Here is a 7341-nt window from a genome sequence, read left to right as displayed (position 1 = left end):
CACACGGACTAGCGAGTTTATTGTGTCACACGGCAGTATCCTTCAATTAATTTCAACTTCTCTCTATAAAATTCGGAAATTTTCGTGTCTCAAAACCAAATTAACCTTGGTCTTCAAGCAAAATTTTATTTATGAAAAAAAAAACTGAAAACATACCAATCTAGAACTAGTTTTTCCACATTTGAAACCTATCAAATAATCTAAATTTATTTTCTGTTCTTTCGATTTTCTACATTCGTGGTCACGGCATTGTTCGTGATGTAATTCCCGGCGCTTCTTAACCGCAAAATTAAAACCAAAATTATATTTCATTTTTTTCACTTTTGACTAGTATTCAAAGAAATTGATTTGGTTAACTCTCCTTAACTCGCTCGAGATATCGTAACTCGTATACTCACATACTGTGCGTGTCTCTGTAATATTGCTAATATGTATTTTTAGGCGTTATTGGTATTTATTTTAAAAAAATTGAATGAAAAAATTTCAGAAAATATTTGATTTTTAACTTCATTCAGTTTTAATAGTCATTTAATTCAGCCACCTCATTGATTCTCGATCTGTCAGAACGTATGCGCGAGTATAGGAGGCTTAAATTTTCATAGAATTCGTATAAAAATCACAAAAAAATGATAATTTAACAGATAGTTATTAGAATCAACGACATGTCCGTCTTTTCTACGGTTCCTGACATTCATCTCTGAATGTATCAGGTAGATTTCATGTGTGGCTCGTTGGTCTAGGGGTATGATTCTCGCTTCGGGTGCGAGAGGTCCCGGGTTCAATTCCCGGACGAGCCCAGAGAGTTCATTATTTTGTCAAGAAATCGATTGTCCATTTTTACACAACAAACATGATTCACGATTCATGATTCATTCGTGATTCATTTCAATCTCGATTTATAACAATAAGGGGCTGTCCACATACCACATGGACAGAAAAAAGCACTGTTTTAGACTCCCCTCCCCCTCCGTGCACAAGCGTGGACATTTTTATACCCACGTGGACATTTTTCCTTTTTAAATTAAAATAAGTAAGAAAATAACTGAATTGCGCCTGTCTTACTGCCTGTACCCTGTTGTACCTGCTTTGTTGTAGCCCATTGTTCTTGTATGGTAGTTATGGTAATATATGGTAGTAATAGAAAAATGGGTAGCATAAAGGGTGTGTCACATCAAATTGCATCACGGAAAAAACGCTGTAGAAATTCGCCCAGTAGACCGATCCTTTTGAAAATTTTAGACAGTAAAATAAAAACTATTAAACAACTTTTGGCATTTTCTTTTCATTCATACTTCGAGCCCAAGCCCGTATGCTCGCACCTTCCTCTTTACCCCGTCCATAAGGTTCTGTACAACGTCAGGTTGTAGTTTTTTTTGAATAGAAATCCATTTTCTCTTGAAGTCCGCCTCCGATTTAACAACTTTTGGGTTCTTCCGGAGGGCCTGCTTCATAATCGCCCAATATTTCTCTATTGGGCGAAGCTCCGGCGCGTTGGGCGGGTTCATTTCCTTTGGCACGAAGGTGACCCCGTTGGCTTTGTACCACTCCAACACGTCCTTTGAATAGTGGCACGAAGCGAGATCCGGCCAGAAGATGGTCGGGCCCTCGTGCTGCTTCAATAGTGGTAGTAAGTGCTTCTGTAGGCACTCCTTAAGGTAAACCTGTCCGTTTACCGTGCCGGTCATCACGAAGGGGGCGCTCCGCTTTCCGCAAGAGCGGATCGCTTGCCACACCATGTACTTATTGGCAAACTTGGATAGTTCCTGCTTGCGAATCTCCTCCGGAACGCTGAATTTGTCCTCTGCGGAGAAGGATAACAGGCCCGGCAGCTGACGAAAGTCCGCTTTCACGTAGGTTTCGTCGTCCATTACCAGGCAATGCGGCTTCGTCAGCATTTCGGTGTACAGCTTCCGGGCTCGCGTCTTCCCCACCATGTTTTGCCTTTCGTCGCGGTTAGGAGCCTTTTGAACCTTGTATGTACGCAGGCCCTCCCGCTGCTTGGTCCGCTGGACGAATGAACTTGACAAATTCAGCTTATTGGCGACATCCCGGACCGAACTTCTCGGATCACGTCTAAACTGTTTAACTACGCGCTTGTGATCTTTTTCACTGACGGAGCATCCATTTTTGCCGTTCTTCACCTTCCGGTCGATGGTTAGGTTCTCGAAGTATCGTTTTAGTACTCTGTTGGACGATTCCCAGCATCTTACCGATGTCCCGATGTGACAACTCCGGATTCTCGAAATGAGTGCACAGGATTAATTCACGACGCTCTTTTTCGTTCGACGACATTTTTCCAAATTTACGAAAAATTGACAGTGAAGCATGGCCAACGTGATCTATACACTCTTATCTGATTATAAGCGAAAGCTTATGCAATTTGATGTGACACACCCTTTAACAAAGCATGATGATGATGTTGAATTTAAGAGGCTTTAAATTTTTCAGTTCATTCGCCTCTAGATGATAACAAAGCACATGCTTCATATGAGTTTTATTTTGAAATACTTGTGTGTGTACAATATTTTTAGTTTTTCATTATCAGCGGAGATATAAAGGCTATATGGTTTGCTAACACAGAAATACGCAATGTACAGTTGACCAAGTCAGGAGCAATCCGCATCTGAATATAAACTACATAACTTCAAACATTGATCTTGAACTTTACTACGAGGAGCATTCAGAAACAACTATCAGTGATTTTTTTTTTTGAAGAGGCAACACTTTTACGGTTGAAATGACCTCGGGAGCGTGTAGAGCGTGGTTTTTTGTTTCCAGAAGTTCGTCAATCAAAGTCGGTCGGAATGATGATGCTAATCGTTTTTTTTTATTTCTTTGGCGTGATATATTAACACGAGATTCCTCAGAAGGCCACTGTTAACTCGCAATATTATTTGGACGTGCTGAAAACCCTCCGATAACACATACCCCTCGAATTGTAACCAAATACCTGGAGAAAAACGACATTCAAGTTATGCCACACCCTCCTTACTCCCCAGATTTGGCTCCCTGTGATTTTTCGTTGTTTCCTGAGCTGAAAAAACACCTTAGAGGGCGTCGATTCACCAAGAATATGTCAGTAGTAAAAGCATCGGAGGCGATTTTCAAGAAGCTCAGAGAAAACTTCTTTTACCAGACCTTCCAAAAGTGAGAAACTTGCTGGGAATCATGTATTTTATCGGAAGGGAATTACTTTGAAAGTCTGTTATGGAATTTTTTGAATAAATGCATATTTCGATTTTTGGCGATTTTACTGACAGATGTTTCTGAATGCTTCTCTTGATTGTGATTAAGAACGCCAATCGGATAAAAATAAATGGGTTTAAAATAATTTTTAAATATATGTTTAGCTCACGATTTTTAAACACTTGCAAAAAATGTGTTGATATCACATAGAATACATATTTGATACAAGAAAGTTAATTTACGTTCACAGATTTATTTCAGAAGTGTTCTTATTCCATCTGGAAATCTATTAAGATCTTCGACATTAATAATCCAATCAACCTGATTAATTTGCTTCCATTGGATTCATATGAAATTCCAGTAGAACCTTTTACTACAGAGATGTTCTTGATCGAATAAAACATTATCCTTTCATTTTGGATTATGAATATTTCATGACATAACGATCGCACAGCAAATCGATGGGCAGTTGTAGAAACTTGAAAATGTTCTATGCAAGATCGAGTTATTGCTTTGACAAACGCATTGTTTTATGACAGAGTTACAGTGTTCCAAAATTCACACAAAATTTTCGATGAAAAATTTTTTTGCCAACTCCGGAATATGATCGCTCACAAGAAAGTTAAAAATTTCTTGAGACCCATTTTTTGTCTTGAATTGATCCCAATTCAAAAGTACGCTACTTCGAACGATTCAATTGCATTCATTTGAAGGATGAGAAAATTTTGCATAATATTCCGTTGTGGAACATTTAATCCTTTCAGGACCATAAGATTTCCAAGACTAAATATGCCAATACAACACAATTTTTTAACTATTGTGGGTGTAAAGTAAGATAACATAACCAGAAAAATATACCAGGGTGTATAGATTTCCTATAATTTCATGGGAAATATTTCTCCCTATGGAACATAAAAGTAAATAAACGAAGAGTTAGGTTTATTTTATCGGTATTATATTTATTACTTTGAAATACAAAAAACATAATAAAAATTATCAGAAAAGTAAAATAAATAGTTAGTTATGGTATTCTACGAAACAATTTCGTTTACTTGTGAAGCACAAGCGGACATTACACATAACACATGTATTATGTGGTCTTTGTTAAGTCAGACCGCACCATGTTTAACAGTATTTTTTATTATTTATTATTTTTCTAAATGTTTTATTTTATTTTTTATTTATTTATTTTTTATTCTTTCAGAAACACATTTGCTGCCTTGGACATACGTTTTATTTTGACATTTAGTCAAAAATATCGATTCAATAAAAATTGAACAATCGATAACGATTTTTGAAGAAGGGAAAAACATTTCCCTTGGGCATGAAAGGGTTCAATAGTGGAAGATACGAATAACATTGAATAATATTGTGGTGTCGGGAAAGGAATTGTGGAAGGGCCGCCAAAATTTTGTGGATAGAAACAATCAAGCTTATCATGCATTTTTGGGAAAAAAATGAAAACCCTTCAAAACGAAAAATTAAAAGTTGTTTTTTACTTTTAAGGTATTAAGGTTTTTAAGGTATTTGAATCCATCAATTTAATTGTTTTACAACTGCGAATTTTCAGAAAAAAAGATAGAATACTGGCTCAATTGATTCAAATTTGATGACTAGTGGTGCATGGATCATCTTACGCAAATGTAAATTTCAATTCCAAGAAATTGACGAAATTCCAATACTTTGAAAAATTGTAGCTTTTCGAGAAAAGTAATGCGAAAAAATGATTTTACACGAAATTCTGCATGAAACACTATACAGGCATTATTATTTTAAGACTAACTGTTCTCGAGATAGAACTATATCTATAGAAAATTATATTTGATGGGAAAACCATATGTGTGATATCATGAAAACTTAACCATTATGGAGTCGTTTATTTTTTATTGTTTTGAGCTACGAACGTCTATGCATAGCCAGCAACTATAAAAGTTATAAGATCATAAAAAAGAGATCGGTCGTTCACAGTTTACGTGAGTTATTTTCAGAATATGGATTTCAGTGAAGAAGTTCAACGATATTAGTAAAAATATATGAAGCACTCTCAGGTAGCTCAATCCGTTAATCGATAAATACGGAATACTCAGGTTGGACGAAAAGTTTTAAAAGTCTCCAATACGGAACAGTTTTTATTTAATTTAGAAGGTATCGGTGATCATTTGAAAATATATTTATTTTTCGTGTCCACGTGGACATTGTCTCAACCCCTCCCCCTCTCCATGGACAAGCGGGGACATTTTCATACCCCCTACTCTCCTTAGAGTTGTCCACATGGTATATGGACAGCCACTAACTTGCTTGTAAATCAGAATATCATCGGTGTAGTTGAAGTATTAGTTCTCTACGCTAATGATTTTCTGAGTTAATGCTTCATGGAAATTGAATTCATACATAATCATAATCAAGAATCGTTTTCCTAGAAGTGACTTCTTAGATTTTTTTTCTATGCCTAACACATCATTTCCATGTTATGAATAGAGAAAAAAAAACATTACGTAAAGATAATTTTAAAACTCTGTTTCGGAAATGTTTGCTCGTGAAATATCCTTCAAATTATCTAAATGGAGATGAAAGTGTCTCCATTTAGATAACACAAAGTTTTTGAAGTGTTGTGCCATGTCAAACTGCAACAATGATGTTATGGTTGAAATAAGTTTACCGAGGGCGCCGTGGCTTAGTTGGTTAAAGCGCCTGTCTAGTAAACAGGAGATCGTGAGTTCGAATCTCGCCGGAGCCTTGGCCAGTTGGTCCTCTTTTACATTTAGTTGTGTTTAAACAACCTATTGATAAACAGTTTTTTAATCTACCGAGGCACTGAATGGGGAACATATTGACCAAAATGAACTGAATTCTCATTTAAAAACTTATTGTTTGTTCCCAGTGTTTGAAAAACAACTTCAAGCTCAATTGTCCCATGTTGTCCCATGGATTGTTTGTAGATCCATAATAAATAAATCGGTTCAAGTGCAAGAATTTTATGTCACGCTTTCAGCCGGGCTAATGAACCCATTTCTGGTTTGGAAGAACAAATTAATTCTGAAACAGATAAAAAAATTGAACGGAAACACGTGTACAATTTTTTTGCGAATGCCTAATAACAATGAGATTTATATTCTACAAAGGTGTTGGAGATCACTCACTGCGGTCACACCACTGTACGATTCACAAGCGATATCACTACCATATACTACATTCCGATGATACTTGTTATGGCACCAATTGTGTTAAACTTTGCGGTCGGGATTATTTTTACCTGAAAAAAGTAGTGTTGTATAACTTTGAGACATTATAAGCGGAATATGTATAACTTGTGAGATTATGAAGTATGAACAAGATTTACTTATTTTTATGTAAACTTCAGTGTTGTTTTCATATAACAACGTATTGTTTGTTCCCAGTATTTCAAAAGAACATCATCAAGTTCAGTTGTCCCATGTTGATATTCTAGGCATAACTGTCTCACCATTTATAAACCCGTAATCAAGCTTGATTGAATCAAGTGAGGGGATCTTGTCACATTTCATTAAAAATAGTTTAGTGCTTATAAAAATCCGGTTGCTAAACTGAAATGCTTAAAGCTTCTGGTAGACAAATATGCTAGAGAACATTGATTGCGTTTTTCTCAGTTGCTGATTTGGGAACATGGGACAATTATGCGTAGAATGGCAGCTTAGTATACCCAAAATAAAATTTTAGCGCATGTTTTGGCATCCGTATTTATTACATCAAATAAGCTTAAAAATAAAGAAAATGTGTTACTCTCGCATTAGACATTTTCGCACACTTTGCCACACACACGGCCCAGACCGAAAACGATATAAGTTCACGTTTATGCTCTTCTTTTTACTATTAGGAAACACTTTCCAACTTCATTTTATAATGAGGTGTAACATTATCACGCATTTATTAAACAGCACCGGTGGCTATGGGGATAGCGTAGTCGTGTAAAGTAACCCTACATTCCAGCCGACTTTGGTTCGATCCCCGCTTGACATTGTTTGGACTTTTTTTTTGGGACAATCCCAAGCTGACGTTCAGTCTGAGACAAAGAGATGGCTGCTCCCGTACATACAAACATTTTAAAACTTTTGAGAAAGTTGCTTTTATTTGTTCATTTCACCCATCTGCACACGAAAGAACTTTTTTCTGCCGAAG

The 7341-nt window shown here is 36.3% G+C and overlaps 2 non-coding genes across 2 annotated transcripts; both read left to right on the top strand.

Moving 5' to 3' along the window:
- The first annotated feature begins 725 nt into the window (after positions 1 to 725).
- On the top strand, positions 726 to 797 carry Trnap-cgg (transfer RNA proline (anticodon CGG)). Its single transcript has one exon. It is a non-coding gene; the product is annotated as a tRNA-Pro (tRNA).
- A 5052-nt stretch (positions 798 to 5849) lies between these two features.
- On the top strand, positions 5850 to 5923 carry Trnat-agu (transfer RNA threonine (anticodon AGU)). Its single transcript has one exon. It is a non-coding gene; the product is annotated as a tRNA-Thr (tRNA).
- The last annotated feature ends 1418 nt before the right edge of the window (positions 5924 to 7341 follow it).

The sequence above is a fragment of the Toxorhynchites rutilus genome, chromosome 2 (assembly GCF_029784135.1).
Source record: "Toxorhynchites rutilus septentrionalis strain SRP chromosome 2, ASM2978413v1, whole genome shotgun sequence".
Taxonomy (NCBI): Eukaryota; Metazoa; Arthropoda; class Insecta; order Diptera; family Culicidae; genus Toxorhynchites; species Toxorhynchites rutilus.
Note: the sequence above shows the minus strand (reverse complement) of the source record. Positions and strands in the feature narration are given on the sequence as shown.